We start from the raw sequence: 21,177 nt of genomic DNA, 5'->3' as shown, positions 1-21,177 counted from the left end.
AACCATAAAGGTTGTATGCAGGATGCTTAGTGCACCCAGTATAATGATGAACCTAAAATAGATCAGCAACCTTATTTTACCTAGAGTCAATGACTATAGTTATGTAGACTAGATCAATATTCTAGTACACATTACAGCTGTAATATAAAGCAGGTGGTTGACAGTCAACTTTTAAACTCCCTTGAGCCTAATAATGTAGAAGAAAAAGGATGTAAACATCCTGTCCCCCTGAAATGTTTCTGTAATGGTTGTTTCATAGTTATATTTCTTACAGTGCATATAGACTTAACGATGAACTTTAAATTGAAGGAATGATAGACAAATTGACCACTTAAAAATACAATAATAGAAACACATATAATGGATAAGTCATTCCAAAGTGTCAATTCATAATGTGTCAAATCTGAAGGACAATCAACTGTTGAATCAGTGAATGATCTGACTTTTACAAGAGTAATCCATTACAATATTATGTAAATCTCATTATATACAGATAAATATCTATAGTAATCTAATAACCTTAATACCATGACTGATGATTGTCACAGATCTATTGCTGTAACAATGTTGTCACAGATCTATTGCTGTAACAATGTACTTTCATATCAAAAAAGGATAAGCACATAAATATACAAAACTAATCATTGTCTCAGGTGACTCACATTGATTCCAGTAGAAATAAGTTCCTATTCACAAGAAAATTCTTAAATTTGTTTCCATATAGCCTTTTTGCTTTGGATTTCTTGTTTTGAAAAGAAAATTGGAATCCCCTCTTTTGTTGAAGAAACTCAACAGAGCAAAAGATTCCTTTGTACAAGTATACTGATGACAGAGCAAAAGATTCCTTTGTACAAGTAAACTGATGACAGAGCAAAAGATTCCTTTGTACAAGTAAACTGATGACAGAGCAAAAGATTCCTTTGTACAAGTATACTGATGACTGACAGAGCAAAAGATTCCTTTGTACAAGTATACTGATGACAGAGCAAAAGATTCCTTTGTACAAGTATACTGATGACAGAGCAAAAGATTCCTTTGTACAAGTATACTGATGACTGACAGAGCAAAAGATTCCTTTGTACAAGTATACTGATGACAGAGCAAAAGATTCCTTTGTACAAGTAAACTGATGACAGAGCAAAAGATTCCTTTGTACAAGTATACTGATGACAGCAAAAGATTCCTTTGTACAAGTATACTGATGACAGAGCAAAAGATTCCTTTGTACAAGTATACTGATGACAGAGCAAAAGATTCCTTTGTACAAGTAAACTGATGACAGAGCAAAAGATTCCTTTGTACAAGTAAACTGATGACAGAGCAAAAGATTCCTTTGTACAAGTATACTGATGACTGACAGAGCAAAAGATTCCTTTGTACAAGTATACTGATGACAGAGCAAAAGATTCCTTTGTACAAGTATACTGATGACAGAGCAAAAGATTCCTTTGTACAAGTATACTGATGACTGACAGAGCAAAAGATTCCTTTGTACAAGTATACTGATGACAGAGCAAAAGATTCCTTTGTACAAGTAAACTGATGACAGAGCAAAAGATTCCTTTGTACAAGTATACTGATGACTGACAGAGCAAAAGATTCCTTTGTACAAGTATACTGATGACAGAGCAAAAGATTCCTTTGTACAAGTATACTGATGACAGAGCAAAAGATTCCTTTGTACAAGTATACTGATATCAGAATAACAACACTTTTTTGTTACCGCTGTTTATACATGCTAATTTTTCTGACTGGTCTTACTATAGTTTCAAAATGTCAAACACTGCCTTCAAACTAAGTTCTGAGAGTTGGAACCCCCTTTTTTTGACGATCAATGCATTTGAATGGGGACATAAAATTGGAACCCTGGGACCTTTTTATTCTTGATTAGGAACCCCTGTGAAATGGTTTTTAAGCACATATAAACTGCATTAGGTGACTAAGATCTGCCTGTGCTTAAAAAAATCCTACATGGAAATGGGAACTTGTTGTGCAGCAACATTCAAACCTAATTACCAACAAAACTCAAAGTCCATATGTTACTTTTCTATAGAGGAAAATAAAACCCTTTTATGGTAATTCTGTTTATATTGTAATTTGTTTTTAGTGTATTTACCAGACCTTTTGCAGCTAATAATTGAACAATAGCATCCTTTGGGAAAACATGCTGACCATTACAAGTTCCATTTGCAGGGGTGATAATTGTTATCACTATAAATTATTCCCCACTGTTATTATATAAGAAAAGTTGTGACAAAATTAATCATCTTAGGAATTCTTCAAAGTAGCTCAAATATCTGATGTACTCACTCAGTCTAATGTCAAAATATTCGATTTGTCCATCTGATGAGTTGAGCATTTTCAATTGATTTTTATAATTCATTCTTATGTTGTACTGTTATACCACTGTCCAAGGTTAAGGGAGGGTTGGGATCCTACTTACATGTTTAACCCCGCCACATTATGTATGTATGTGCCTGTCCCAAGTCAGGAGCCTGTATTAATTCAGTGGTTGTCGTTTGTTTATGCACAGTGTTACATATTTATTTTTCTTTCATTTTTTTTTTACATAAATAAGGCCGTTATTTTTCTTGTTTTAATTGCTTTACATTGTCATTTTGGGGCCTTTTATAGCTGACTATGCGGTATGGGCTTTGCTCATTGTTGAAGACCATACGGTGACCTATAATTGTAAATTTCTGTGTCATTTTGGTCTTTTGTGGATAGTTGTCTCATTAAGTACTCATACTACATCTTCATTTCTTATATAGCTAGACCATAGAGGGGCACAATTCTGGAAAAGCTTTAAAAGAAACATGCAAATCTTAAATACTGAAAATTATTGGGAGATTTTTACTATGGAAAATTATGCGACTGGGTGTTTATTGGTACATGTATTGCAATATTTGGTGTTTATTGGTACATGTATTGCAATATTTGGTGTTTATTGGTACATGTATTGCAATATTTGAAATCTGACTACTATATTTGTTTGCAACTTTCCCTATATTTTCAATAATTATTCTAACATTTTGGTCTGCCATGTCAAAATTGAATTAATATATGCATGCAATAATATCTGAATTTACAATATACAAAAACTGTCATGAATTTGATGCCTAATAATTGTTCAGTTTGTCTGCTGGATTAAATTTGCCTTTTAAAGATCAGCACTTCCCTATTTTTAGCTAATGTTACATAAGAGCATCTACAGAAAAGATGTGATGTGAATAAAGAGTGACAACTAGATATCATTGAGATGGGAGCCATCTCTGTGGGCCCCGCTGTCAATAACGTGGGGTAAATAAGTTGTATGGATAATCTGATATGAAGCATTATTTGAAGTTATTACATAGTCTCATGTGTGATTTTGATCTAAGATTTTAAGTTAAAACTGATAAATATTCTCATCTTACTTTCATAGTATAATAGTGATATGACTGCATGATGTGAACTCATTGTTTACTACTCTAAGGTGACTTCTGGATATATGGATTGATGTTTGAACAATATGTTTAAAGGTGCTGCCCAATTGATATTTGTCACATATTTTTAGAATTATGCCTTCAATATATTATGACCCACCAAGTATAAAGTATGAAATATTAATGGTTCTCGAGAGGTAGAGCGGACACAATTTGTTAAGAACAACGAACGGATGGACAGACCGACAGACTGATCTTAGACCTAGGATGCATACATTATGACACATTCTCTTGTGTTGGTTAATATATATGATAAGTTGAAAATGTTTGTCAGGTATAAAGTATGAAATAATAACAGCTGTCCTCTCAAAATATAATGTGGATCAAATTTGTTAGCGATGGACAGACCAACAGACAGACAGACCTTTGACCTAGGAAGTGGTACATACATCATGACACACCCTCTGGTGTTGGTTAAAATGGATGTCAAGTATAATATTTGAAATCATAACGGTTCTCAAGATATAGAGCGGACACAATCTTCACCACAGGACACAGGGTTGTCAACTGAAACCAAAGTTTTTTTGACGTTGACCTTTGACCTAGGAAGTTGTACATACATCATGACACGCCCTCTGGTGGTGGTTAAAATGTATGACAAGTATATACTTTGAAATCATAACGATTATCTAGATATGGAGCGGACACGATCTTCACCACAGGACACAGGATTGTCAACTCGAAACCAAAGTTTTTGACCTTGACCTTTGACCTAGGAAGTTGTACATACATCATGACACACCCTCTGGTGGTTGTTAAAATGGATGTCAAGTATAAACTTTGAAATCATAATGGTTATCTAGATATGGAGCGGACACGATCTTCACCACAGGACACGGGGTTGTCAACTGAAACCAAAGTTTTTGACCTTGACCTTTGACCTAGGAAGTTGTACATACAACATGACACACCCTCTGGTGTTGGTTAATAATCATGTTAAGTATTAAGTATGAAATCATAACGGTTCTCTAGATATGGAGCGGACACGAAAGTGTTACGGACAGACAGACGGACGGACGGACAGACTGATCACTATAGGGCGACCCGCCGTCGGCGGTGCCCTAATTACTCCATACAAATGACACAATACAATTACATATAGTAACCAGATATACCAATACTATTAACTGTAAAACCACAATCAAATCTAACCAATTCAGACTACTTTAGAAATGAATGGATTAGGTTCTACTATGTATTGACAAAGCTATTGCTATGTAATGCAAGTCCTTCAGACAGAAACCCTCCACTCACTCAGACCCGCAAACAGAACTAATGTCTGTGAGCATTCATTTCCAAATATCATATATTATAAATTCAAAGAGATGAAGTAATAAGGGTGGCAAAGGATTATTTTCGAGCAACGTGATCACCATTTTTTTGTTAACTTTCAATGTTTTTTTACTTTTTTATTTGACGTTCAGTTCAAGACAGGTGCCTCATTCAACGTGTTCTGTTTATTTAATTTTACGTGCATCCTGGTTTTCAAATGCTTATTTATTCGTGCTCAAAATTTTAAAAATAAATTCAAGTACTTGGCAGGGATCGTTAAGAAATACTTTTTTAAAAGCCGTAAACAATTTATATTACAAATATGTATACTTAATCGGGAATATCAGGTAAAAGGAGAGATTTTATGTACAAGTGACTCAGTCGCAAAAGGTTCACATCAAAGTCTTTATTTTTTCGTGGAACTTTCATGACAGAAATTATTTCAATGTGAAATAATGTCTTATTTCATGCTTTTTTCGTGCAAGCACCCCCATTTACCACCCTCAGTAATGAAATTAAACAAAAAGAAGATGTGGTCCGATTGCCAATGAGACAACTCTTCACAAGAGACCAAATGATAATGTACCAAAAGTTAACAACCAGGTGACAGTACAGCCTTCCACAATGAGAAAGCCCATACAGCATAGTTTGCTTATCAGAGTGGGCTATGATTGTAGGTTTTAGTTCTTGTTTTTGGCTTTCTAATTTTGGAGGTTTTAAGTTGTTTTCATGAATGAGTTACATTGGTTGACTCCAGGTCAATTGGTAATAATATCATCCTTAAACAACAGGTTCTTATGACGTAATCTATTATGAGGTGCTTCTATCGACATGTAAACAGCATTTTCATATAATTCTCGATATATTTTTACTTAAGATAAGGGTGAAGGTTGGTACCTATTAAAACATTTAAACCTGCTGCTTTTGTTTGCACCTAATCTGATGTTCATACAGTAATTTTGGTTTGTTGATATGGTTCATAAGTGTTTTTCATTTCTCATTTTTTTTATAATAGACCATTGGTTTTCCCATTTGAATGGTTTTACACCTTGAGTGAGTAACTTGTGTCATTTTTCAGGCCCTTTTATAGCTTGCTTTTTGTGTGAGCCAAAGCTCTTCTGTGTTAGAAAGGAGTAGGTTCAGTAAGACCCCTTTTTGGCCCCAAAATATAACAGTTTTATAAAAGTATGAAAATGTAATCTTTTAGCTATTTACTGGACAGTAGAATGCTTCTGTTACATAAATATGGTATGTTTTTGACTTTACAATTCACATACATGGAGTATAGCATCATTAAGTCATGCTTAATTACTGAAATCTTCACAATTTGAGCATTTTAGTTAAATTTTAGGCGGTTTCCGTCTAAAATGAAAGTGGCCGCATTCTTGTTCATTCATAATATTGAAATGTAAGTTGTATTTGAGATAATACATAACATATATAAAGGTTGAGGATGAACACGGATGTGGCCCCTTTTATTTGTGACAAAAACCATCTGAAAAGTGACGCTTTTTGGCATATTTGATAGATTTTTCATATTTAAGCTTGAATCTGAGCGTTTTTAATGACAAAATCAGTTAAAATCTTTTACACAAACTTAAATTAAATCAATTTTAATAGACACTCAAGTGTTTAAAAAATGTCCCAAATCTTTCGTTCGATGAATCTGATATTGAGGCCATAATCGGCCCTTACCAGACCTACTCCTTTGTTTGTCCCTGACACAAGCATTACTGAGAATAAGAGTACTCAGTTATCCATTCAATTATTGTGTCAATCCATATAAAACTAATAGGGAAATAAACTTCTTGCTTTCATTAACTATTTCCCAGACCCTGACCCACTTTAAATTAAACACTCTGTTGATAATGGTATTTTGAATCAAATTAAAGTCAATGAAATAGTATTGGATATTTTAGAAGATGCAGTCATTGAACAAAAACAATTTTGTTCTGTAGCTTTAACACACACATCATTTATGACTTTGACACTTACTGTTTAATGTATGGGAAACAGGAGAAATTTCAAACACAGATTTTCAATTTAACCATTTATTGGCATAGCTAATGTTAAGACTTTCATTCAATAGAATGTTATGTCAATTGCTTCATTAGGTCATTCAAACAGAAAAAGCCAAGTTGTGTTTTATTGCAGGTTCATATAAATCAAAAGAAAACAAATACATTTTTTCTGCAGAATATTATAGATTGATGATTTTTGTTTGCTTTATGTCAAGAGGCAAGTATTTCATGCACATTCAGAATAAGGCTTATCATGAGTATAAATTAAGAATATGTATGGACAATAAAAGACAAAAGGTCAAAGGGCAAGGATGTCTAAAATAAAATAAACTGGCAAGCTTATAGAAACTGTTAAAATACAGTAAAGTGGTGCATTTTCCAGAAAAAGACCAAGGAAAATTGTATGGGATATGCATGAATTTGAAAGTCTTTTAATGCCTTATATATATATATATATATATATATATATATATATATAGACTAAACAGATAACTGTATTGTATTTTAAGTCCTGAAGGCATCAATTGGTAATTTGATGGTGGCAAATACACATTTACTGGCTCCCCTTCAAAGCATTGCCATTTAACTTTATTCTCTACCGTCAAAACACCGAATGATGACGTTGGAGCTTAAAATACAATATTGTTATCTCAATTCTAATGAAACTAAGAAAACATGACGTCAATTTTAAGAATTAAAAACTGAATGGCTGTAAAAATGAAATTTTGGTCATAGTTGCTTTTTTGGCAAAATAAGTTATTATGACAATGAAGTTTTGTGGAAAACTTTAAAAGCAAATTTTAAAGCAATATAATGCACCTGATATCAAATATATTTACATAATGTGACCTGAAAGTAAGATTACAGACCCCCTCTATAGTGAGTATCATAGATGGGTATTACATCTATGGTAGTATGACATGCATATTCAACAACACAATATATCTTAAAGCTTAAGAGTTCAGAGAATATAAATTGCAACCACAAGCTGATAAAGTATATCCTGGGTGGCATAAAAATCATACAGTGTTTCATACCTTGATATCTATTTCAGTGTAGGTTATTTTTCTATGTGCCATTCAATTTAATTATCTATACTTAAATATATACACTTGAACAATTATTTGACCAGAAAAGTCATATATTATATTATGAAACCACTTATCAGAAAAAAAAAGAAGAAAATACATGAATTTGTGTCTCTTGTATATAGTGGCTTATTTTGTTTTCTGAAATTGCTCAAAACTCCTAAATTAAACTATAATTTTGACAGAATTGTAAAAAGAACTCTCACTCATAATCAGTCACCAATTTTATACTATTGAACATCTGACTCAGATTAATCTGTATCAAAGTAAAAGCATCAAACATTTACCTATAATATAAAGATAAAATCAAATCTAGTAGATCTTACCTGGCTGTTTGTAGGCACCAAGTGGACATGACAAAAATAGATAGTCCTACACTATAATAGCTAAACTAATAATGCACATACTAATCAATTTAGTTTACTAACATCCCATAGTTTTATTTTATCAAACAACAATCCATCACGATTGATGATTGCTCAATATTTCCAATAAAACAACATAAAACACCAAATTAATTCCATTGTAAATTTGAGTAAACAAATGAACCTTTGATTGTACTGTATAAATGAGTTTTAACTTAGTTTGCCTCAAGGTCCAGAGTCAAACTGTTTCATAATAAACTTCTACAAATGATTTGTAAACAGACTATTTACATTATCCCTTACATGGAAAAAATACCAATAAATATAGCTATAAAATGATGTGATTTGAACGTATTAAATGTCTTTGTTTCAACATAAACTTAGTACGGTATTGATCAAGCAACACCTTTAGATAGGAAACGTTTGTCTAAAAGTCTCATAGGATCACGTGTGAAAGTGATATTCGGTAGGAGAATAGTAATTATTAGTCATTATCTGGGCGCTTTTCTGCTACGGGATCCATTACAAAAACTGCTGCCATTTTCAGTCCATTTGATGATGAAATGTATATTCTCATTCATTTTTTTCTGATTGGCTTTCTTTCACAATATTAACGGTCAGATTTATGATCTGACACATGACATCTTCATTATGAGAGAAGCAATGTATGACTACTTTATAGACATTGGTTAATTACTAATACTATAAGTATATTGGTACTGATGACCTTCCATAAACTTAATTTCTCAAATATCAAGTGTTTAATCAAGCAATAGTATTCTTCAATTTCTTGGCAGTCAACACTGAGGTTTTGAGTTCGAACCCCGCTCTTGCAGGTGCACTCGACTCCAATCTTAATTGACTAGGATTGTCAGTTTTCCATTCAAAGGTCGTGGTTTTCCCCCGGGCAACTCCGGCTTCCTCCACCAATAAAAACAGGTCACCATTAAATAGCCTAAATGCGGTGCTTTATATATGGCATTTAAACAACAAAAATCAAATGAAATCAATTTCTTGGAGTATATTAAATATGAAATACCTCAATTTTAAGGTGTGTTACTTAAGGGCATACGATACAGTTTTTATTCTGTATTTACAAGTTGATGAAAGTTTGCATATAGGCTATTTTTTACCTGATTCAATCAAATATGTAATAAAAAATATACCTTCATGTTCTTCTTGTTGAGTTAAATGAGGTCGAAATTTTGTATATTTGCTCAAAATTCGGATTTGTGGCCGAATTTTCCTTTTAGAAAGAAAGACATAAATTTTTTGTTTTAAAAGATAAACACAAATTGTTTTTTGTTAAATGATTTGTAATTTCTGTATTTTAGAAGTATTCTAAAAATGTATGCCCTTTTTGTTTAGAAATAACTCATATTTATCAAATAGTCATGAATTGAGAAAAAAACAGTAATTTTTTGCTGTACATTTATCAAAATTAAAAAAATTGCACTATTTACAGTTTTATAAAATTTGGTCCACATAATCTCCCTGCAAAATGAAACAAAATGTCGGTTTAAAAAATGGGGGTCCATGCACTCGTTTTCGTATTAAATCAGTTTGAATGCAAAAAATCAGTCGGAAAATGCATCTTTTCCCGATATGTCACAGTCTGACGTCGCGAAAATAACATTTTACGTTAGCAACGTCATTACCTCCCCTGTAACTGTATCGTATGCCCTTAATCCAACACAACTAGAGGATAGTGCATTAGGTTTTTTAAACAGAAAATAGAGTAAGATGTTTTCAGATCATTGTAAGCAAAGATACACTGCAGGATCTGTAACTCACATTTGAATGCAATTATGGTATGGCCTTCAACTGAGTATTAATTGATAAAGATGACAAATCTTAAGCTATACCATAACTTATATTTTTCTTTCTGAGCTCATGCCAGAGTTGTTGGGTTGCTGTCGCTCAGATGTTTATCCCTTATCTTGTTATATTACTAACAGTACCATAAAGACCAGAACAATTAAATATTGAACGAGTTTTGTCATAAAATGATGAAATAGATTTGTTCAGGAGAGATTTCCTTAGTGTTTTAGATACTAGAACCATAAATCAAGTTATCTATTATATAAATAATTACTCTGACAGTTCTTATATTGATCTACAAAAAAATCAGAACCAAACCAGGCCTGGTTAGGCATATAACAAAGTAAATCTAAAAATTCAAATGGAAATTTTAACACTTATAAATTTTTAATCATTCCAATTTAAAAAGCACTTAATAACAACAATATAAATCTCAATAGTTTTTTTCAAATTTCCTTTGATGATTAACAAACAAACTTCTATTAAGCAGTAACTTGTCAGTGCCTTCAAATTATTGCTTTCAATTACATAATTTTACAGACTAAGACTATTGGAAATATGTTCCAATAAATTAGCCAACAGAGAATAACAGATTTTTGAAATTACCAAATCTGTGAAGAAATCAGTCAGCCATAAAACCTGCTGTCTGATACAATAACAACTGAATGCTTAGATCTGCTATGATACATAGAATCAATATAATGATAGAAATCTGGATACCTTCAAGGGAAAAGTATTAAATATTGATATTAGTAAACAATCTGGTATCTTGATTTCTTATCTTGTATTACAATAATGGCTGACCAATATGATAGGTGTCATTTGTGTGTCACTTGTTCTGATGGACACAATGCTATATGATAGGTGTTATTTGTGTGTCACTTGTTCTGATGGACACAATGATATATGGAAAGAATGAAAATCCTACAGTAGATTGCAAGTTCTTTGACATTTGTCACTTTCGGAAGAACTGAAAATCCAACAGTGATATGTAATAGTTGATGACAGGTGTCAATTGTCCTGACGGACGTAATTCTATAATTTTTAAACGTGTCAAATGACATGTATCTTTTAAAACATGCAATGAAATGACAAAAATCGTAACAGTTAGTAAAATGACATGTATCTTAACAGGTGATGAAAAGAATCTTAACAAGCAGAAAGATGAAATTTTAATAAGCAGTTGGTGACAAGGCATGTTTCTAAACAGGTGGTAAATGATATCTAAACAGGAAGTGAAATGACATGCATCAAATCAGGTGATGAAATGACATGTATCTGAACAGGTGATAAAATGACATGTATCTCAACAGGTAGTGACATGACATGTATCTAAACAGGTAGTGACATGACATGTATCTAAACAGGTGATGAAATGACATGTATCCTTACAGGAAGTGACATGAAATGTATCAAAACCGGTGATAAAATGACATGTATCTAAACAGGTGATGAAATTACATGTATCTCAACAGGTAGTGACATGACATGTATCTAAACAGGAGGTGCAATAACATGTATATAAACAGGTGATGAAATGACATGTATATAAGCAGGAAGTGACACGACATATATCTACACTGGTAGTGAAATGACATGTATCTCAACAGATAGTGACATGACATGTATCTAAACAGGTAATGAAATGACATGTAACTCAACAGGAAGTGACATGACATGACATGTACCTAAACAGGCGATGAAATGGCATATATCTCAACGTAGTGACATGACATGTATCTAAACAGGAGGTACAATGACATGTTTATAAACAGGTGATGAAATAACATGTATCTCAACAGGTAGTGACATGACATGTATCTAAATAGTTAGTACAATGACATGTATCTAAACAGTTAGTACAATGACATGTATCTAAACAGTTAGTACAATGACATGTATCTAAACAGGTGATTTAATGACATGCTTATTAACAGATGGTGACTTGACATGTATCTGAACAGGTGGTGAAATGATGTCCAAACTGATGGTGATATGGTGTCTAAGTAGGTGGTGAAATATGGTGAATTGATGTCTAAATATGTGGTGGAATGATATTATAACATGTGTTAAAATGGGATGTATCTAAACCGGCACACCAAACATTACATTTTTATAAATCAGCTTCCCATATTTTTAAAGAGAATTCCAAGTTTTAATGCAAGCATTAACTGAACTGAACATTTGATAGCAATATAATGATATTTTATGTCTGTTTTGCTTTTAGAAACCACAAAAAGCACACATTATCATTTCTTCTACATTAAAAAGTCTGATAATTGAAATGGATCTATATTTAATGATATATTTTAATTAGACAAAATGTATGTTTATTATTTTATGGAATCAGGAACTGTAAGAATCCCTTTCTGTGTTCTGACATTTATGTTGACCTACTTCAGATTGTTGAGTCATCTCTTCCAAGTACAGATGCCCTCTACATTCCATCATTGATTCCTGGTGTTATCCTTTAATTCCCATAATCACATTATGTTCATCTTTCATAGAATCCTTACAATTTTGACTTGCCTAGACCAAGGCTAATAACTAATAAATTGATACTTGTTATCTACTTCATACCTATACACTATGTATTCTATTAGTTTTTAGGTCTACTTATGAATTTTTAATTGATAGTATAATCTTCGAAAGCAAAAATGCTCCATATTTTTTTTCTAATTCAGATGCAGTTCTAAATGTATGGAAAATTTCATTAAAATCTGCAATGCGACCCAATTATGTATACATGTACTTTACAGTTTTGGTTTTGCTCATTGTTGATGGCCATATGGTAATTAACCTATAGTCATTACAATTTTACCTAGTTTGGTCTCTTGTGGAGATAATAGGAGTTGTCTCATAGACATATACCAAATACTTTATATTTTTATATAAACACCATTTATCATCACATTAACCTTATATTTGTTATAAATTAACTGTAAAAAGCGACTTTGCAGCTACTTATAATCTTTTAGTAATTTATCATTAGGCAAAAAATAAACTCGAACTAGCCCATTTTTATCAAATATAAACAAGAGTGCACACGCTGAAATGTCTCGCCTTCTATACTAATCATTGATATTATGTTGATAGTCCTAAGTAAAAAGCTAAGCTTTATAACAACTGTACCATAAACTTAACATTAACCAAGATAACTAAACAAAGACCAATGAACCTTGAAAATGAGGTCAAGGTCAGATGAACCATGCCAGGCAGACATGTACAGCTAACAATGTTTCTATACAACATATATAGTTGACCTATTACTTATAGTTTAAGAAAAATAGACCAAAACACAAAAACTTAACACTGTGCAATGAACCGTGAAAATCAGGTCACGGTCAAATAAAACCTGCACAACTGACATAAAGATCATTAAATATTTCCATCCACCAAATATAGTTGACCTATGGCATATTGTATTAGATAAAAAGACAAAAACTCAAAAACTTAACTTTGACCACTGAACCATGAAAATGAGGTCAAGGTCACATGACATCTGCCCGCTAGACATGTACACCTTACAATCATTCCATACAACAAATATAGTAGACCTATTGCATATAGTATGAGAACAACAGACCAAAACACAAAAATTTAACTATAACCACTGAACCATGAAAATGAGGTCAAGGTCAGATGACACCTGCCAGTTGGACATGTACACATTACAGTCCTTCCATACACCAAATATACTAGCCCTATTGCTTATAGTATCTGAGATATGGACTTGACCACCAAAACTTAACCTTGTTCACTGATCCATGAAATGAGGTTGAGGTCAAGTGAAAACTGTCTGAAAGACATGAGGACCTTGCAAGGTGCGCACATATCATATATAGTTATCCTATTACTTATAATAAGAGAGAATTCAACATTACAAAAAAATTGAACTTTTTTTTCAAGTGGTCACTGAACCATGAAAATGAGGTCAAGGACATTGGACATGTGACTGACGGAAACTTCGTAACATGAGGCATCTATATACAAAGTATGAAGCATCCAGGTCTTCCACCTTCTAAAATATAAAGCTTTTAAGAAGTTAGCTAACGCCGCTGCCGTAGCCACCGCCGTAGCCGCCGCTGTAGCCGCCGCCGTAGCCGCCACCGCCGCCGAATCACTATCCCTATGTCGAGCTTTCTGCAACAAAAGTTGCAGGCTCGACAAAAACGATGTTTACACTAAAAATGCCTGAAGGAGTTTCAATTATTTGATATGAAAAAAATACTAATTGGCATCTATCATCAGTTAGTTCTGGAATTCATGCACTTATGGTTTGACAGTGATGGATCCAGAACTTTTCATAAGGAGGGGGAGGGGCAGTCATGCTTCAGTGATTCCCTATATAATCAACCAAATTTTTCCCACAAAAGGTGGGGGGGGCCCTTGATCTGCCTATGTTTGAGTCTTGACTTGTACAGATTTGTTAATATAAAAGTAAAAGAAGATGTGATATGATTGATAATGAGACGAACTCCCCATCTAAGACCAAATGATGTAAGGTTAGCAACTGTTACACTCTCTGCTTACACACTCACTATCATGGCATTGCTGGTTTGTTTTCGAGTAACGATTTTAAATATCCCTTTAGTATCTTTGGCCTCTCTTTGAAACATGTTGAACAGGCAATAACAAACACATTTAGTCATTGTAAATGAAGGTTAAGTAGCATCGAAGCTTTGCTCACACGATACAACACAGAATTACGGAAGGAAGCAATCAGCCAATGATTCATTGTACTCGGGTAGTACATTATTAATGAGATATGTTTTCCTAGAGGATAATGTTTATCACATCATCAAACATTCAACACAACTTTTACCTGAAAAATCAATGGAAATTCTGATTGGAAATGTGAAAATTTTAATGGCTCAGATTTCATGTTGGATTTTTATTTGATTTTGTTGCTACAGGATTGTTTCATAGAGTGTAAGATTTCAAAAGATTTGGATTTTTCATGTTCACTTTCAAGATTAGATTGCAATAATCTGAAATTTTCATATAAAATAGAATTAAAAAAACATGCAATCTTGTTGAGTGCCTCATTTCATATGCAAGAAAAATTATCATTAGAAAAAGTCAGGTTTGAACTACTCAAGGTAAATTTTGACTCGACAGTTCTTCATTTTTTTTATTTTTGTATAATTCAAAATCTTGATTATCTGAACAAAACAATTTGGTTATAAAAACAGATCTATCATTAAATATGAAAGAAAGATTACAAATATTCAAAATTGATGGGTTCAAATGGGCAAAAATTGGGAGTGCAAAGAATGGGATTTAGAAGGTTATAATAGACAAACATTTAGCTGAAACAGATCATAATTGTTGGGTAAGAACAAGCAAACAATTAGGAGTTGAAAAGATGGGAATTGCTGGGTGAAAAAAAGACAAATAATTGGGATTAAATAGGATGAGCATTGCTACATTATGCATGTAGGAAAAAAACAAAAAATAGTTGAATGTGAAAAGAATGGGAATTGTTAGGTAAAAACAGGCAAACGATTTGGATCGAAAAGAATGAGAATTGCTAGGTTAAATCAGGCAAATAGTTGGGATTGAAAAGAATGAGAATTGCTAGGTTAAATCAGGCAAATAATTGGGATTGAAAAGAATGGGAATTGCTAGGTAAAAACAGGCAAGTGATTGGGATTGAAAAGAATGAGAATTGCTAGGTTAAATCAGGCAAACGATTTGGATTGAAAAGAATGAGAATTGCTAGGTTAAATCAGGCAAATAGTTGGGATTGAAAAGAATGAGAATTGCTAAGTTAAATCAGGCAAATAATTGGGATTGAAAAGAATGGAAATTGCTAGGTAAAAACAGGCAAATGATTGGGATTGAAAAGAATGAGAATTGCTAGGTTAAATCAGGCAAACGATTTGGATTGAAAAGAATGAGAATTGCTAGGTTAAATCAGGCAAATAGTTGGGATTGAAAAGAATGAGAATTGCTAAGTTAAATCAGGCAAATAACTGGGATTGAAAAGAATGGAAATTGCTTGGTAAAAACAGGCAAATGATTGGGATTGAAAAGAATGAGAATTGCTAGGTTAAATCAGGCAAATAATTGGGATTGAAAAGAATGAAAATTGCTAGGTAAAAATAGGCAAAATATTGAGAGTTAAAAAATGGTTAGTAGTATTAGTCAAAATAAAAATAAATTGACTGATGAAACCAACTAGCAAAGCTAAGGGATCCAATTAAAATGGTGGCTCACAGACACTCAATAAAATTTTACAAACTCCCAAAAGATCATGTCTCTGAAATATGTCTGCTGTTAAAGTACCTAATAACAACATTTAAAAGTGCATATTCAACAACGTGCAAATATTAGTTTAGTGCTTTATTAGAACTTTTGATAACGAATAATATTTGTTTAATGCTTAAGTAATTAAAAAATCCAAAATAATCTTGTCTATTTCAGTACTACAAATGTTTCCTGTCTTAAATATATTCCTTTTCTTTTATACTGTATGATGTTTAATTCTTGGAAGATCAAGTTCAATAGAATTCTACACATTTTATTGGAACAATGGAAACTTCATAAAAGTTCTGTCAAGTGTACTTGTCCTTCATCAATTGATTTATACCCACTAGAGAATAATAAACCAATGTCTATATATGTCAATTCCCAAGATGCATCACACTTAAAACCTTAGTATCTACTAAAGTACTGTTGTCCTATTGTTACTATAAGGGTTAATAGTTAACTGTTTTTTTTAAATATTTTTGTATTTTAATTAGCGTATATATATATATATCAAATGAATCCAAAATCTATTCCCGATTTACGATCCAACATCAGGTTAAGGAACCTTTCTATAGTTACAGATGAAAGTGATCATCTTCTTTACAAACAAGGAATATTGAGGCCTTGAACTTATATACTTGAACTTGTATATCACAACCATGCACATGCAAAAATGCATTTGTAGATCAACTAGAGGCTCTCAAGAGCCTGTATTGCTCACTTGACTCTAATTGGGTTTTTGAAATCATATAAAAACAGATAAAATTTGGCTACAAAGTAACAACATTTGGCCAGCACCTCATAAAGAAAGGACTAATCATGCTATGTTTGATTTCATTTAATTCAGTGGTTCTCTAGAAGAAGACTTTTGTATGCATTTCCCATAGGGTCCTATTTTAAACTAAGCCCCTCGCTGGCAGCCATCTTGGATGATGGATCAGAGACAAAGTAACAACACTTGGTCAACATCTCATAAGGAACATTCATGCTATGTTTGCTTTCATTCCATTCAGTGGTTCTCTAAAAGATGTCATTTGTATGCATTTCCCATAGGGTCCTATGTTAAACTAAGTCCCCCGCTGGCGGCCATCTTGGATGATGGATCGGCTACAAAGGAACAACCCTTGGTCAGCACCTCATAAGGAACATTCATGTCATGTTTGGTTTCATTCCATTCAGTGGTTCTCTAGAAGAAGTCATTTGTATGCATTTCCCATAGGGTCCTATGTTAAACTAAGTCCCCCGCTGGCGGCCATCTTGGATGATGGATCGGCTACAAAGTAACAACACTTGGTCAGCACCTCATAAGGAACATTCATGTCATGTTTGGTTTCATTCCATTCAGTGGTTCTCTAGAAGAAGTCATTTGTATGCATTTCCCATAGGGTCCTATGTTAAACTAAGTCCCCCGCTGGCGGCCATCTTGGATGATAGATCGGCTACAAAGTAACAACACTTGGTCAGCACCTCATAAGAAACATTCATGTCATGTTTGGTTTCATTCCATTCAGTGGTTCTCTAGAAGAAGTCATTTGTATGCATTTCCCATAGGGTCCTATGTTAAACTAAGTCCCCTGCTGGTGGCCATCTTGGATGATGGATCGGCTACAAAGTAACAACACTTGGTCAGCACCTCATAAGGAACATTCATGCCATGTTTGGTTTTATTCCATTCAGTGGTTCTCTAGAAGAAGTTCAAAATGTAAAAAGTTAACGGCGACGATGACGGACGATGACAACGGACGACAACGACGGACGACAGACGACGGACACCAAGTGATGAGAAAAGCTCACTTGGCCCTTCGGGCCAGGTGAGCTAAACAAAGGGGAGTTCCAGAAGTGGACACCCTTTTATTTTTTTTATTTTTTTTTTAATTATGTTATGTTTTATCTTTTTCAGGGGTTGGCACCCACTTATCAAAATGTCTCGATCCAAGCCTGAAATGTCTCAACTGTATAAATGAATATGACTGCATGAACAATATTTGAAGTCACTAATGTATCTTATGGTGAAATCAAATCTTATGAATTCAAGCTTTGTGTGAAGGTCAAGGCAACAATTGTTTAAAGTGTACAACAATTTTAGCACTGTGCAAGGGTGACAATATACTAAAACACTAGTAATCAAATGTGGCAGTCATATCTTTGTGGAGAACAAAATAAGCCTAATAATTCATAATGTACATATATAAGACAAAGATATGGATTTAAGTTGTAGAATACACTCAGCTGTGACATAATGTTAGTGACAATAGACTAAAGACTCAAGACCATACATTATACTCTGGCTCAGCTGTGACATAATGTTAGTGACAATAAACTAAAGACTCAGACCATATACTTATTCTCCCAAGACTATAAGTATTCCGTAACACTCCTGTTGATACTTATCTAATGCAAATCTCATGCATTATAGGATCATTTTACAGTATTGACTTGCTAGACTGATTAATCTATCATTTAGTATTATATTCAATAACATGCAATAAAACTTGGATAAAGATCATGTATTATTTCTGCACTAAGACATTTTGAAAGTGCATCCTTTTATCTGCAAGAGTACATTATCCTGCTTTGGGTTACATTTTGCATCTGCAAATAAAATAATGCATCCTTGTTCAACTGTTGAATGACATGGTCATTGCTTAAAACTAGAGGCTCTCACGAGCCAGTGTCGCTCACCTGTTACTGTATTTACTGATGTCGGCCATCTTGGTTGGCAGGCAGGGTCATTAGACACTTTTTTAAAAATAGAAACCCTAGTAATGATTGTGGCCAAGTTTGGTTAAATTTGGCCCATAGTTTTAGAAAAGAAGATTTTTGTACAAGTTACAAAAATGACGAAAAGTTGTTCAATATTGACTATAAAGGACAATAACTCCTAAAGGAGTTCTCTGACAATTTTGGTCATGTTGACTTATTTGTAGATCTTACTTTGCTGAACATTATTGCTGTTTACAGTTTATCTCTATCTATAATAGTATTCAAGATAATAACCAAAAACTGCAAAATTTCCTTAAAATTACCAATTCAGGGGCAGCAACCCAACAACCATTTGTCTGATCCATCTGAAAATTTCAGGGCAGATAGATCTTGACCTGATAAACAATTTAACCCCCCCCCCCCAGATTTGCTCTAAATGCTTTGGTTTTTGAGTTATAAGCCAAAAACTGCATTTTATCCTTATGTTCTATTTTTAGCCGTGGTGGCCATCTTGGTTGGATGACCGGGTCACTGGACACATTTTTTAAACTAAATTATACCCCAAAGATGATTGTTGCCAAGTGTGGTTAAATTTGGCCACGTAGTTTCAGAGGAGAAGATTTTTGTAAAAGATTACTAAGATTTATGAAAAATGGTTAAAAATTGACTATAAAGGGCAATAACTCCTAAAGGGGTCACTTGACCATTTCAGTCATGTTGACTTATTTGTAAATCTTACTTTGCTGAACATTATTGCTGTTTATAGTTTATCTCTATCTATAATAATATTCAAGATAATAACCAAAAACAGCAAAATTTCCTTAAAATTACCAATTCAGGGGCAGCAACCCAACTACAGGTTGTCCGATTCATCTGAAAGTTTCAGTGCAGATAGATCTTGACCTGATAATCAATTTTACCCATGTCAGATTTGCTCTAAACGCTTTTGTTTTTGAGTTACAAGTCAAAAACTGCATTTTACCTCTGTGTTCTATTTTTAGCCATGGCGGCCATCTTGGTTTGATGGCCAGGTCATCGTACACATTTTTTAAACTAGATACCCCAAGGATGATTGTGGCCAAGTGTGGTTAAATTTGGTCCAGTAGTTTCAGAGGAGAAGATTTTTGTAAAAGTTTACGGACGGCGAACGACGGTCCTGAAGTGAAATAATCCACCCTAATATTATGCTCTATTATATTTGTGTTTGAGGGATATATATAGTGTATATTGGTCATAACTTAAGTTCAAGAAAACCCATAAACAATCCTGTAGTATTTCCATTTCAATGTTAATAAATTAAAAGCAATTTGTTTGAAATGACCATAAAAAACTTAAGATCAATGTATTCTAGATTTCATTATGTACTTGCTCCTATGTTGCTTATTATAAGTATTACGAGCTGTTATATACCATAACCTACATTAAAGCTTAAGTCTATCTGTATTCCCTCGGCACAACCAATTGTCTACCCACCTTATAACTCAATTACAAAACCAAAAGGAATTAAAGAACTTTAAACAATCACATATTTTACAGATAATTGTTCTTTCCTAAAAGTGTCACAACATTTGGTACTTAAAAACCAATGAAAGAAGAACGAGAGTATTTCCAAGCACTTTTGACATTCTATGACAATTTTACTGAATCAATAACAATTCTTTTAGCCACAGAAACAGACAAAAGATAATGGTTTTAATGGTTTGCCATTTATAGTATCTTAAACATAAACAATTTTCCTGACAGAAAGAGCCTAAGATGAACCTATAATTATTGTTATAACAATTTCATCAGAAAATATACCAGAGAATATATAGGTTACAGTCTGTGCTGGTTAGAAACCCTTTGATACAAGAAAGATAACTCTTTATTCTAAACTTGACTAGTATAACTACTAGTTTTTGATGGCATTGGTATTAGTTTATGTATTAGCTGGATAAGCTTCACATATATGAGAGACATTTAAGCTCTGTAGATAAATGAGATATGAGACAATTAAGTCTGATTTACATAGAAGTAAAATAAATTAATATTTTATCTCTTCTCTCTGTTAATCTAATGTCATTTGGACTATATAAAGAGAGATAACTCAATATTATGTTTGAACACTAACTGGTTTCCTGTTGAAGTTATCCTCTTCCTGTTAATGGTGAATTGTGTAACATGTGCT

At 33.1% G+C, this 21,177-nt stretch overlaps 1 protein-coding gene and 1 pseudogene across 7 annotated transcripts in view; both read right to left on the bottom strand.

Annotated features, from left to right (window-relative positions):
- LOC143048580 (synaptotagmin-7-like) overlaps positions 1-21,177 on the bottom strand; it is a 166,902-nt gene that overhangs the window by 99,933 nt on the left and 45,792 nt on the right. The gene's annotated exons all lie outside the window — the stretch shown is intronic.
- On the bottom strand, positions 571-3,044 carry LOC143048804 (uncharacterized; annotated as a pseudogene).

Source organism: Mytilus galloprovincialis, chromosome 10 (assembly GCF_965363235.1).
Source record: "Mytilus galloprovincialis chromosome 10, xbMytGall1.hap1.1, whole genome shotgun sequence".
NCBI lineage: Eukaryota > Metazoa > Mollusca > Bivalvia > Mytilida > Mytilidae > Mytilus > Mytilus galloprovincialis.
Note: the sequence above shows the minus strand (reverse complement) of the source record. Positions and strands in the feature narration are given on the sequence as shown.